We start from the raw sequence: 15,050 nt of genomic DNA, 5'->3' as shown, positions 1-15,050 counted from the left end.
GTCTCCTTGCTGGTTTGGCTAGGTTCCAGAGTGGGTCTTGGTAATAGTTTGCAGTGCCCAAGTATTTTAGAGTGCAGTGGAGTGCCTTCACTTTTCCCTTGCAGTGCCCTAGGTAGACTGTCTGCATTGCCTGATTGTTTGAAGTTGTAAATGTTTACCACGGGTGTTCTGCTCCGGTCCCAAGCTTATGCCTTCCCCCATTGACAAAGGGAGGGAAGTTCTTTGCCCCATTAGAGCTGAGTAGGGGAGGGGTGTGGGAGACCCTATATATGTGGCTCGGTGCGGGCAATAATAGATACATTTATTTACAATAAACTGTCCTGGTCTTCTGTGTGGAGTAGGGTGTGGAGAGGTCGTATATCCACCTGTGTCGGGTGGAGTTCAAGGGTCTCAAGCAAACCTGTGACACAGACAAACCCACATCCACACACACACACATACACACTAAAGTCTATTCCTGATTGGGTGCTTGCTACAGGGAAATTGTGAGACCTCCCCAATTGTCTGTAAGGTACTGCCTGTACATTTCTGAAAAAGCTGGATATCATACTTCAGGGTTTTCCTGTTTTGCAGGTATTGTTCACAAAGGACTGTAAGACTAAATCAATCCATATCAAAACAAATGCATAGGGCTGTGTATTGGACTTGGGCTTGACTTTGTCCTCCTCACAAATGGCTGTGTTGGGTTTCTGCACTCAGGTGTTGGGAGGACCCTGCACAGCTCACGTCTCTTTCACTGATTAGAGAGGACCAACAAAAGAAGAAAGATCACACAAAAGGAGGTTGTGCTGATCCTCCCAGTAGATAGAGCTATTACGCCTACTGTGTCTCTTTACTTAATGTTTCCTAAAGGAGAGAACCAGCTACTGCAGGGGTTCCCAACCTTTTCTACTCCGAGGCCCACCTTTTCGTATTTGTAACAGGTCAGGGCCCAACAGACACCCCGCTTATTTTAGCTAATCTATATTCCATTCTTATTAAGCGATTGTTATGTGTCACAAAGCGCAACATCAGCACCTGCTACAGGTGGGAGCCTAGATATTATTACAAAAAAATCTTCCTCTAGAAATTGCAATCAAAATTGTATTGTGCACCAGAAAACAACATAAAACCGCACAGAGCATTTTCAGTCAAAAGGGATTCATTATCCAAAAGAGTTTTGAAACAAAGGAACTGAATTGCATTAGGCCTAGGCCTATTTGTGCACAGCAAACAAGCAAGGAAATAAAACCAGAATAGACCCAAAATATAGCATGCACTCAAAACAAGTGATGAAACATGCAAACAAGACCACTCAGCTAGGCCTAATTAAAATAGGTGATGCTTCAGACATGCAAACAAATAGGTTAAAATAATGTTCAAATAAATGGGTTCAAATAGGTCAATATAATGATTCAAATATTTGAAATAATGATAGTAGTTTAGTAGTTTTCGGTAGTATGACATTACCAGTGCTGTCATTCTTTCACTGAAGCAGAATCAGTAGGCATGAATTAGGAATCATGCTGCTTAAAATCTTCACCGGGATGCATGGTACATATCCACATGCTAAATAGAATGTGAATGAGAAAACACACATACACACACACACTCACAAACTCACACACTCACACATACACAGACGCACACACTTACTATCACAAACTCACACACACACATAAACACACTCACACACACTCACAATCTCACACTCACACATACACACACACACACATACAGGTGGTGATTCGCCGGCGGCCACTGTTCTACACGGTGAACCTGCGCCTGCCCAGTATATTCCTGATGGTGATGGACTTGGTGGGCTTCAGCCTGCCGCCGGACAGCGGAGAGAGAGTCTCCTTCAGGATCACACTGCTGCTGGGATACTCCGTCTTCCTCATCATCGTCTCCGACACGCTCCCCGCCACTGCCATTGGGACACCTCTTATGGGTAAACCTCTTTGTGGAGTTTATTTTGGTATTCACACTTTATTTGAATTACTGTGTCCTGGAGTAGTGTGTACCTCATAGGTAAACCTGAAGTACATTTTTGAAGATCTTAATTAACATTGTATTTGATTCCAGTGTTCAGGAGTAGTGTGTACCTCACAGGTAAACCTCCCATTGAGTGAGGAAGCCATGAGTAAAAGGTTATTCAGGTAACAGTGTAGTTAAAGTGACTCTTTAATGGGGAAGTGGTTATTCAGGTAACAGTGTAGTTAAAGTGACTCTTTAATGGGGAAGTGGTTATTCAGGTTACAGTGTAGTTAAAGTGACTCTTTAATGGGGAAGTGGTTATTCAGGTTACAGTGTATATAGTGACCATTTATCCTGTGTCTCTTCGTTAGTCACGTTGTTGGCGTTGACTGGGGGTTCTTGGACGCTTGTGGTGTGAAAATAAATGAAATCCAAAGCGGTCCAAGTACAGTTCCAAGTGGTTGGTTTATTATCAAAATGGATGGTACAACTTGTGGTTAGTAAATAAATCAATAAATAAAGTTTCAGAGCACAAAGAGCAGCGAGGCCTATCCTCCAGCAAAATAATCAGACAGCAAGGTCAAAAGCTGTGTGCTCCTAGTCAGCCTTTTGACCTGTAGAGGGCACAAATTCTCAGAAAGTATAAACAAATGCAAGCATTAAAATAACGTATAAAATAAATACAGAAATGGCTCCTACAGTGTAGTTAAAGTGACTCTTTAATGGGGAAGTGGTTATTCAGGTTACAGTGTAGTTAAAGTGACTCTTTAATGGGGAAGTGTATTTCAGGCACACCTCCAACGGACAACACACGTGCAGTTTGTTTCAGATTGTAAATAAAAGCAGTCATCATAAAATCCCAGGTGTGTATTTTGTGGTGTGTCTAGTATGAAATTCTTCCACTTTTATCCAAAGCGATAAACCATTCTCCCGTTTATTCCTCTTCTTTCCTTTTTTCTATTTATTTAACCTTTATTTAACCAGGAGAAAAAAAACCATTGAGATTAAGAATCTCTTTTTCAAGGGAGACCTGGGCAAGACAGGCAGCAGCATACATACAAACATAGTTACAGACAGAAACACAAAAGAAGACAACATTTAGGAGTTAGTGTCGTAGCCAGGTACATTAAAAACATTTACATCTTAAAGAGTCTGCCTCAATTTTTTTCATTTTGAGTTTAAAAGCATTAAGCGAGATGAACTAATTTAGTTTCAAGACCTTTTGCAAGATATTCCATGCCGAGGGAGCAGAATACACAAAAGCCCTCATTCCTATTTCCGTACGGGCATTTGGGACAGTTAGCATAAAACAGTCCTGCAAACGCAAAGAGTAGTTGCCGGCACTTTTCTGCTTGATTAGGACACATAGGTAGTATGGGAGCAGACCAAGTATTGCCTTATATATAAAAGAGTACCAGTGACAGAGCCTACGAGTGGCCAGAGCAGGCCATCCTACCCGAGAGTATAGCTCACAGTGGTGAGTCAGAGCTTTACAGTTTGTAATGAACATCAAGGAAGCATGGTATGCTGTGTCAACCTTATGAAGACACTGAGCAGAGGTGTGCATGTACAATAGGTCACCATAATCTAGCACAGATAAAAAAGTGGCGGCAACAAGTTTCTTTTTTACATTAAAAGAAAAGCACAACTTGTTTTGAAAATAAAAATCCAGTTTTAGCCTCAGCTTTTTCACCAGGTACAGAACATGTGGCTTAAAAGTGAGGGAGTCATCAATCAAAATACCCAGGTATTTATAAGAGTTTACAATCTCTATATCACTTCCCTCAAGAGTGACAACAGAAAGGATATTTTTAGGCCTGTTGGTGTGTTGGTAAACAACATACATTTAGTTTTTTTCTGCATTTAGGACGAGTTTCAGCTGAAGTAAGGTATTTTGGAAAACAATAAAAGCATTCTGCAAGTATTCAGTGGCCTTTGCAAGAGTTGACGCACAGCAGTATATAACAGTGTCATCAGCATAAAAATGAAAATTTGCATCTGACACGTTTTGACCCAGATTATTAATATAAATAGTGAATAAAAGGACCTAATACAGAGCCCTGTGGAACACCCTTGTAGATAGATGCAATATCGGAACATAAATCATCATGTTTAATGCACTGAGACCTATTACTAAGGTAGTTTGAAAACCAAGCGAGTTAAGGAGTCTAAGTTTTAAAACATCAGGATCAACTGTGTCGAACGCTTTGGACAGATCAATAAAGAGTGATACACAATGTTGTTTCTTGTCCAGTGCAACAGAAATGTCATTTACCACCTTCAGTGCAGCTGTAATGGTACTGTGTTTTTTCCTAAAACCTGATTGATATGTAGACAAAATGTCACTTGTGTATAGAAACTCCTTTAATTGAACACTCACAAGAGTTTCAAGAGTTTTAGCAAGTACCGATAAATTAGATATTGGCCTATAGTTGTTTAAAATATGGGGTCACAAAGCCTCCCACTGTACCCACCACCACACCTGCGACGTGTCCCGAGACCACAGCCGCAGCCTTGGCCTGCCCGTGCGTACACATACACACACACGCATGCACACACACACACAAACACATGCACACACACATAAAGTACAAGGAAGACCACTTTACACTCGAGGGCTTCATCTGTCAAAGTTATTGTTGTTATATCTTTTACGCACCTCAACTCTAAGGTGTGGTTTATCCAGCATCCAGCAATCTACTGAGAAAAACTTAGTTTTTAACTGTAGAAGCAATAATGTCACACTATGTATTTCCTGTAGATAAAGCTGAAATGTGACTAATACGTATGTGTAAACATTGTAAATATGATGTTTGGTGTTCACCCAGACCACTACAGAATTGAGTGGTTTGGATGAGTATTTACTGTAAAATATGTGAAATTTAAAAAATCTAAAAAGTAAAACGAAAGTAAATACTGGTCCCAATGTGTATTAAATACATTTGATAATAATATAATTATATCTAATAAATACTATGAAATAAATTCAGTTTGCATCAAGACACTGGAGATATTGTGGAGCATGCTCACAGAATCCAGGTGGAAAATACGTTTTTCACGGCTAACTGGTCTGACAGTAATAACTTTGTAAATAAATCGTTTCATCCTGGATTATCCTGGTTCACCATCATCAATCAACAGTGCAACCTTTGCTTGTGAACTCTGACCTCGGTCATACAATTAGCTTTGGTTCTGTTCCCATGTAGGGGTGTGAGCCTTGTCACTGTCCTAGTGTAAATTTGCACACACAGGGGCAGAGGCATTAACACGTTGGCGCCCGTTACACATTAGAACAGACTGCATGTGGCAAAAAAACTGAATATGCCTGCTGCAGGAGCACAGAATGACAAGTTGCGCTCGTTGACTTCATGGGGAAAGTGGGAGTTTAGAGGAAACTGATGGGAAAAGCACAAGGAGTGACTGATTAGGTATTCCATTTTGAGCTGCAAGGGACAGCACTTTCACAAGGTTTTCCACCTTTTAAAAGCAGGTGTAAAACGTGAAATGAAAAGGCACAGCGTTGCGTTCTCTGCGGACTGGCCAAGCCACTGGGCTCTCTAACGTCCGTAACATCTGGCCATCAGTCACAGTCAGAAAATCAGAACCCTCAACACATACTTGCCGCTGTTGTGGTGAAAATGTGCACACTCAGTCAGAGTTGACAAATAAACAAAAAGTGCAGATCTTGCTTGTAAACCCTGACCTCGGTCATACACACTCCACAGATGATCCTACCACTGATTCAGTTCCCATTGAGGGGTGTGAGCCTTGCCACTGCTGTGGTGTAAATTTGCACACTCAGTCACTCAGTTAGAAAATCAACACCTGCATTAGGGAGAAACCATCACATGCATACATCAACCTGCTTAACATCAACTGATCCAGAACGCATCAGAATTTAGATTAATTCAAGATTAGAAGTCCGGATGTTTAAATTGTGCGATGAAGTGATTTCTACAGTTGTTTTTGTTGTTTGCTTTAAACACATCAAAGGGCCATCAATCTAAAATGGCCTTTACAGTATCCGTGGCCTTTTATTATAAGCAAATTGATAAAGTACTTGAAAGTGGGTGTCTGACTGGAGTATTTGTGCATGTGCTTGAGTGTATATGACCGTTTGGAGAATACATTATCTGTAGGGTCCTGGTAAGACATGGTAATAACACTGTTATTACATACCCAAGGCCCAGTAAATAATTGAGGTAACTTCTATATTTGCCATCACTAATACCTTTATGTGTAACCTTTGTGTGTGCCTATGTGTGTACCCTTTGCTTATGAACTCTGACCTCAGTCATGCTCAGTGAGTGCATCGGCCAGTTCCCATGGAGGGGTGTGAGCCTTGTCAGTGAGCTGGTGCAAATTTACACACGCCATCAATGTCAACACCCACAACTGGGAGAAGTCACCGCATGCATAGATCACCATTTTTACCTTCTGCTGACACTGAACTCAGGTCGTGCTGTTTGCTATCCAAAACACAAACGAAACTTAATCTAGGTTAGAACTTGTAAAAAGAAATTAGCCTCTTTTGAAGGTTTCGTTTGTGTTTTATCAGATACTGTCTTGTCGTTCTCATATGACCTTTGACAATTCAAAACTCTCAAAGTGTCAAAGTGAGTGGCTTCATGTTTTTACTTCAGAAGTTTCCCTAGCGCTGATTAACTGAATTGATTATAGAGCAGCCAAGAAGGGGATGGACAGCAAGATTTACAAACACCCACAACAATACAGCTACCACTGATTAAAGCTAGCATGCTAACATGCTAACTGATGTATGCCAGTGAAACATCATGATGTGAAGTTAAAAATTATAAGTAAAGTTATTATAATGAGGGTTGATGCCTTTGCCCACAAACCTATGTAGTGAATAGTTTGAGCTTCTGTGTACCTCCCCTTCACATGACTGTACCATCAAATTTAATCTGAGGATGCCATGCAACAGTGTTTCATTAAAAATGTCCCTTTTAGATGGTGAGTGACGCTGTGTAAATTCTATTGAGCACTCTTACAGTAATAGTCAGGCTGTTGTTGTTGTTGTTGTTGGTGATGATGAACGTACACTCTGAACTGGGCACCAATGCTAACCAAACCCTCAGGTTCCCATGGTGAGGTGTCAGTCAGCTTAATCGGGTGTGAAGACTGTGACCATCAGGAAGGTGAGTAGGAGCACAGCAGCACAGAGCACCCATGTAGAGGTCAGGAGGTGTGTCGCCTCTGTGTGCTCAAGCGCTGCATATGAGCTCAGCAAAAGGCCTCCAGAATGCAATAAAACATTAGCAAATCAATTCATATTTAATGTCATTAAAGCTTTTATTTCAGTAACTGATCAATTTAATTATTCGATTTGAATAAAAATGATTAAACATGGAGCCGCTGTCGTACTTATGTTAGATTTGTTTTACAAAACTCTTGAAAACTCAGCCTTGACTGTCACTGAAAAAAAACAGCTCTTATCCCGGTCTTCATAATGGCTGTATTGTTGAGCTCAGAAATTGGTTGCCTATAATTTTATTTAAAGCACATGCCTTTTTTTCAGAAAAGGGAGGCTTTTTATTTGACCAGATTTACCTAGATGGGTTTAGGTCCCTTAGTTTGTATGGGGGGGATTTTGTACCCTCAACCAAGACTTGGGGCTTGTAATATGTAGTGTGTTATTATCTAGGTTTAAGCCTAGTCAGAGTAGAGCACGGTTACCAGTTAACCAGTGAGGTGTCAACTGCGCAAATGGTCGCGATTGTGTTGTGACCATTATTTTCTATCAGTTTGAACTGTTAACTCAGTTAAAGCAGCAATACAGAGTTTTGTTCCAAAACTAGTAAGTTAACTACCTAAAAGACATGCAAAAACCTTGCAAGCACCACCAACAGCCCAGCTGACACTGATAGAAGCTTGCCAACACACTAACTGGTGTCTTTTGGCAGTTTAGCTGGCAATGTCATGCGTGTGAAAGCTTCTCTTCCATTTTTGCAGGGTGTACCAGCCCGTCACACAAAACTACATACGGCATATCCTGGATGGCTAGTGGGGAAGACACAGGTGTTTATCTGTCCTTCACATGACCTTATGCTATCAAAATTAATTTGAGGATGGTACCAAAACTAGTTGCCTATAAAACCATATCTCAGAAAGTGTCAAATTATTGCATTGTGTTACTTTAAGAGTTCAAACTGATAGAAAATATAAGTAATAACTCAGTTAACAGTTCAAACTGATAGAAAATATAAGTAATAACTCAGTTAACAGTTCAGACTGATAACAAATATAAGTAATGACACAACCGCCGCTAGAGAGGTGCTTATACACTCCTGCGCGTGGAGTTCGACCATTTGCGCAGTTGACACCTCAACACACTCCCGCTTGTGGCGCATGCTGGCGCACCTTCGTAGCACGCGTCGCCTGCCAGCGTGAAGGTGTCAAGGTACAATTTGGCGTTTCCTGTATAAATTGCACGCTGCCCCGGCTCGTGGACACATGCACCGCAGACTCTGAGGACTAAACACGCACGTTCAACTCGCAAGAACTATGGAACACTCTACCTGTCAGACTGGAACTATGGAGTTAACAAGAAGCTCTCGTGCTGGATATATCAGTGAAAACGCAGTGGAGGAGCGCGTCCTGTTTTGGAGACCATGGACACCAGAGCAGTGTGGGAGAAGGATAGGCTCACTTTCGGTAAGTTAACTGGATTCAAAACTGGTCAAATTTGCTTTAACACACAGAAGGAAACACCCCTCTAGAATTAACAACCTCTGCAACCTAATACAAATTAATCAATTGATTAACGACTAACGAATGAACGTGAATGGAATGAACAGAAAAAATGATTAAAGGGAATTCTTTCTTTGAAAAAAGTAGCCTTCACATATATTGTCATTTGCATTGCTTTTGTTGTTTGCTCTCAAATGCTCATGTTTTTTTGTGTCTATTTCAGGCTTATACCAACACCTCTGCTGAATTACCCAATGGCAAGAAACCCAACGGCATGTCCCACCCTGTAAAGTAAGCCATTATGTTCTTGAAAACCATTTTCTATTTTAAACCATTTTCTATATTCAGCCCCTTTCTATCGAAATGTATACCTCCCCTCTGCCTTTGTTAAGGTACTCATTTCATTAGTAGTCTATAAAATGTAATAGCATTATGGTCCGCGATGTCTAACTCGAACTTTAATTCTTTGATAGGTTGTTCTGGCCAAAATCGCGATGCTTCGATTATCTGTACCAGGACGCAGAGGTGCTACTCCGGAACTACCCCGTCCAGGCGACCATCTGCCCATATGCCGACTCCAGTAGTGGGGAAGACGAGGACAGTGACGAGGAGGACGAGAAAGAAATGAACTAAAATGTACTTGTGATGTGATAGAAGACGGTGTAGATCGAGCCTAATATATTTTCTAATTTATTTTTTGTGTACAAAAATGTAAATATGAGTATGGAAACCTGTTTATTTAACACTTTTTTATTTTTGTATCATGTTCTTACGGAGCGTTATTATTTATTTTTAAGATATCCAAAGGAAGCTTGTCAATAAATTATTTTTCAGCTTACAAATTGTTGTATTCGCTCTTGCTTATTTATTTTACAATTTTAAGATTTAAATATATAGGCTACCAAACCTAGTTTATGGTGAAGTTGATGTTTTACCTGTGCATGTTATTTTAATCTTTTAATAATTTTTTGGGGTAAAATTCCCTAGAATAAGGGGAGCAGAACAATGCTCCAGATCTTTTTGGACTTCATCAGAACAATTACAATATCCTTGGTTTCTCTCCCAGGTCAATTCCAAACCTTACTCTTTTTTCACACAAACGTTACTTTTTTCAAACCTTACTCAAAATCATATTATTTTATATAATTTGGTGCAAAACAATCACATTTTTGGACATATCAGATAGACCTGGTTAATTCTCAGTTGATGATCTCTCTTCCCATCTTCAAAACGGTTAAGCTGAACATAATGTCCAAGCAGAAATAACCAATAACCAAAAATGAACAAGGTGGAAGGACTGGAAAGGCAATTCAAGATATTTGCTGTCAACCTACTTTCCCAACCTATTCTCACTGAAAAATAATTCTGAAAGATTATTAGTGAAATAAAAATAAGCTTCCACTAGTCAGTGAGTGCTGCAGAGAGATATAGAGAATGTGCTTATCATTACCTTTAGACTGAGAATCCTCTTATCCATTAGGCCATTGGCCCATGATCAAGCCTTTTAATATTCAAATAAAGATTTTTAGGCCTACAACAATGGAACAGAATGTTTCTACATCAACTGATTTATAATCAATTCAAGATAAGTTTCAGCCACACTTGAGTTTTCAAGGGTTGAACCTTTGCCATTTTTGGTCTGAGTTAACTCTTACTGAGGCATAGCAGTACACAAAAAAGTATGTCTGAGTGTGCTAAGTATGCATACTTTTCTTTTTATTATCAGAAGAGTAGAAAGCATTGGAGTGTGCGGGTAAACTAGTGCCAGAGTGAGTATGCAAGATTTCATGTATGGCCCATAGCATACACCACTGTAATTAGTAATGTGCAACTGTAGAAATTGTAACATCAATATTTGAGACACTATTTCTGTGGCCAATTTGCAAGCATTTACAGTACAATCTGGCATCTTTTTACGTTTGACAGCCTGGATTTGTAACACAAGTCTGTCAGACATTGCTCGTCCAACTGACATCAATGAAATGTCAAGTTGTGTACACTTCTTGGAACTCAGAATTTTTGCCTTAAATGTTCATTATGGCTTCTTGCCACGACCCAGGTGGGACTTGAACCCACAATCCCCAGCTTCGGAGGCTGATGCCTTATCCATTAGGCCACTGGGCCTGGTGACTTCCACAAAAAGATGCCTTTGTTAAGGTTTAATTAATATTTAACAAACGTACCAAAGTGTCTTTCTTTTTCTCTTCTTTCATTGTACAGAGTTCACAGGACCTATGTGCCAACGTGTGTGTGTGTGTGTGTGTGTGTGTGTGTGTTTGTGTGTGTGTGTGTGTTTGTGTGTGTGTGTTGAGATTACTGAGTAATCTGACACAGGTAAAGATGATAAAAGACAGTGAGTCTGTGCCTGAACCCACATTCACACACTCACACTCTGGTGACCTCCTCACCTAAACTCACATTAAACTCAGGCCACATTTACACGGATCCGAATCCGGATTCATTTATGGATCCAGTGCCTTTTTTTATCGCATATACATGCAGCCTTGTCAAGAAAATGCTATTTTATTTGAGTTTACACGGAAACGCTACAGCCGAGCGGAGCAGTTAGCCGTGCAGACACAGGGTGCCATGTCTTTGCATTCTGTGTGTCTATGCATTGTGTGTGAATGTGTGTGTGTGTGTGTGTGTGTGTGTGTGAGAGAGAGAGAGAGAGAATGTGACGTGCTAATAGACAGTGAGGATTTTGACACACTGAAAGAGGTGAGCAGCATGGCTGAGGCAGAGGTGTGTGTGGCTCTTGGTTCTCATGTTCACACATTGTGACCTGTGCCCTGAACTCTGACCTTTCTGAGGGCACTTTTCTGCACCGAGTTTATCCAGACTTACAATCTGGGCAATTCTCTATGTGTACGAGTCTTTGTATGCCAAACAGCCTCATGCCGTCTTTGTATGCCAAACAGCCTTAAGCCGCACACACCGTCTAGTTTTTGCCTAACGCCTCACATGCCTGATGCTTACGTTTTCACCCGCTAGAAAACTCACTGGTGCAGTGAGTTCATAAGCACAACAGATTAATTTTCGACTCTCGGCTATGCTTAGTTACTCTGTCTGGAATGCATTATAAATTCTCCCACTAGACAGACGCAGAATGTTTAATCATTGTTCCGCTCTTTTGACACTGTTAATGTGCTGAAAAGTCACACTACTGTCTCTGCCATAGCTGTCAGGCTCCCACCCATAGAGTGTGTGTGTCCTGTCTGTTTTCCCGTGCCTACGAGTAAGTGATGTTATCATAATAGGTGTGTGTGTAAGCATGAATGTGTTTGTGAGTGTGTTGGTAGCATGTGAGTAATCTGACACAGGTAAAGATGATAAAAGACAGTGAGTCTGTGCCTGACCCCACATTCACACACTCACACTCTGGTGACCTCCTCACCTAAACTCACATTAAACTCAGTTAGCTGTGCAGACAGAGGGTGCCATGTGGGTGTGTGTGTGTGAGACAGAGAGAGAGAGAGAGAGAGAGAGAGAGAGAGTGACGGTGTGTGTGTGTGTGAGAGAGAAAGAGAGGAGAGAGAGAGAGAGTGTGTGTGTGTGTGTGTGAGAGAGAGAGAGAGAGAGTGTGTGTGTGTGTGTGTGTGTGTGTGTGTGTCTGTGTGTGTGTATGTAGATACAATATGTGAGTAATCTAACACAGTGAAAGGCGATACAATACAGAGTGCCTGAACTGAACCCAGATTCACACACTCACACTCTGGTGACCTCTTCACCCAAACATGCATTATACTCGGTTAGCTGTGCTAATGCTATCACGTCTCTGCACTTCTGTGTGTGTGAGTCTGCAACTTTGCATGATTCCGAAAACAAATTTGTCCATACTGTATATATATGTGTACACATTTCATTAATTGTGTGTGTGTGTGTGTGTGTGTGTGTGTAGAAATATGTGTATCCTAAATCAGCATTTCTGTTGGTTTGGAATGAAATACTGTATGTTTATGCACAAATCTGAGGTAATCCATCCCTGATTCCCAGTCACACATAGTTTACTTCACATGGTGTGTGCTTGCGTGTATGTGATGTGTTAACAGATAGTGAGGATTTTCACACAAGGAAAGGTACTTGACTGGCTTGGCTGAGACGTGCATGTGTGTGTGGCTGTTGGTTCTCGTTTTTCTCACACTAGTGACCCGGCCCTGAACTCTGCATTCTCTGTAGAGTTCTAGATGTGTTAGTGTGTGTGAATGTGTGTATAATACATACGCTCCAGTGAAAGGAATGATTTGTGTAGTGAGTTTACGAACATAAGCAGTGCCACTTCAGACTTGTCATAACAGGGTATGATTTTAACAGTGTTGCAGCATGTCCAGTTCAATGTACAGGTCATTTTAAGCATACTGTTTATAGGTGCTGAAACCCAAGACCATCCTGAAAAGATTGACATTTTTAGTTATTGGCAATCCTCCTGTGGATTGCAAAGGATGATTTACACATGGCCCTAATTCAATTCAATTCAATTTTATTTATATAGCGCCATAACAATACAATTGTCTCTAGGCGCTTTACAGAGCCCAGAGCCTGAACCCCCTTAGTGCAAGCACAATGGCAACACGGGCAAGAAAAAACTCCCTGTTAGTCAGGAAGGAACCTTAAGCAGAACCACGGCACATAAGGGGGAACCCATCTGCTTGAGGTCGGCCGGGTGGAGATAGGAAGGGGGGATGGGGGGAGGGTTGTGTGGCAGAAGGGGAACGGAAACAACAAGTGTTGTGCATAGCCTGCATTTGGTAGATGTACTTAATATATATACAGACATCCGGTGGTAAATACATAATACAGACAAGACCACTTTAGTGGGTATACACTGTGCTCATAGGGTTACTGTTACAGGGGTAAGGGGAGTAGGAACAGAGAAACATGTCGATGGTGGCAATAATATATATTGTATATAAATGCTAGCATAGGGTATGAGGTAGAGTAAGTGTACGGCAGTGCGGTGGCGGTGGATGCAATTGGCCGAGGGTTTCTACAGGTAGACCGGGTGGAGAGACTACAGCAGCGTCCCATAGCGAAGATAGTCTAGATTAGGAGAGAAAGAAAAAGAACAGAGTGAGTGGGTTATTATAGGCATTAGCAATGTGATAAGAAAGGAGAGGGAGAGGGAGAGAGAGAGAGAGGCTGCCTGGCTAGGTGTATGGGAATGTTATTTAGTATTTAGTTGGCTGGTGACAGTCGCAAAACGCGCCGTGTGCTGTACCCGGGATCTGTCGCACTCCTTCACGGTACAACATACGCTGTCTGTAGCCCAGTTTTGTTGTATTGCATGTGTTTAGATGTGTTTAGTTATGCTGGCATTTAGCATTTATTTTGGTTTGTCATTTAGTTTGGTTTGGCATTAGTTATGTTTAGTTATGCTGGCATTTAGCAATTAGTTTGGTTTGGTACATATGGAGAATTTAGTCGTAAGCTTTGTTAGGGTTGCAGGGTACAACATACGCTATCTGTAGCCCAGTGTTATACATTTTTATTTTTAATTCTTGTGTGTTCAGATATGTCTAGTTATGCTTGCTGACTATGCTTGCTGACTGCGCTAACCATTGTTTGAAACGTGATAACCGCACATACTGATTTTAACTGAGTGTGGTGCAAGAATTACTGCCTACATTTCTGCGAAACGAGTGTAATATAGAGGTATTAATGTAGTTAAGTGGCACAGACTGTCATATAATGTGTATATGTATATGTGACCTTATGTGTGATGTCACCGGAAATGAGATCACGCGAGATACGTTAGTCTGATGTTAATGCTAAAGTGATAAGTTGGATTTACCTGCCTGTGTGTTACCTTCACGTTTGTTCAATAGAGAACTTTGCACTTATACTTATTGAGTGGACATCAGTTCTTTACATGGTGTCAGAAGCGTTTGACGAACACATTGCTTTGAAAGGATGGCCAAGTTTAAGCCCCCGGAGAGTTTTGCTTTCGACCGACCGAATGAATGGACTGTTTCATACCCGGTCTGGCAGACAGAGTAAACCTGGGGAAAGACTAAATCTGTGAAAAAGAGAGAGAGAGAAAAAAAGAATGTCACATGTTCACTGTGCTGTATGTTGCTATTTTGTTCAGTAATTAAGCTATAGACTGTGGGGAGGGGAAAGAAAAGAAAGAGAAAAAATAAGGTTGTTGATTCTGTGAATTGAAAAGTTTACTGAAGCTGTGAAATGAGCTAATGATCTAATTGATAAAATGCTCAGATTTTGATTTTGATAAGTTAGTGTTTGATAAGCTAAGTCATATCAGTGTCTTGCTGATTTAATGAAAGCAGCATCTTCTGAATGTTTAGTCAGGAAATGTAATTGTCTTGTTTTGTTCTGAGAGAAAGAAACAAGCTGAAAAGGGGAGATGTCATATAATGTGTACA

At 40.9% G+C, this 15,050-nt stretch overlaps 1 non-coding gene across 1 annotated transcript; it reads right to left on the bottom strand.

Annotated features, from left to right (window-relative positions):
• Nucleotides 1-10,718: 10,718 nt before the first annotated feature.
• trnar-ccg lies at nt 10,719-10,791 on the bottom strand. The gene has a single exon. It is a non-coding gene; the product is annotated as a tRNA-Arg (tRNA).
• Between the last annotated feature and the right edge of the window lie 4,259 nt (nt 10,792-15,050).

This window comes from Clupea harengus, chromosome 15 (assembly GCF_900700415.2).
Source record: "Clupea harengus chromosome 15, Ch_v2.0.2, whole genome shotgun sequence".
NCBI classification, from domain to species: domain Eukaryota; kingdom Metazoa; phylum Chordata; class Actinopteri; order Clupeiformes; family Clupeidae; genus Clupea; species Clupea harengus.
Note: the sequence above shows the minus strand (reverse complement) of the source record. Positions and strands in the feature narration are given on the sequence as shown.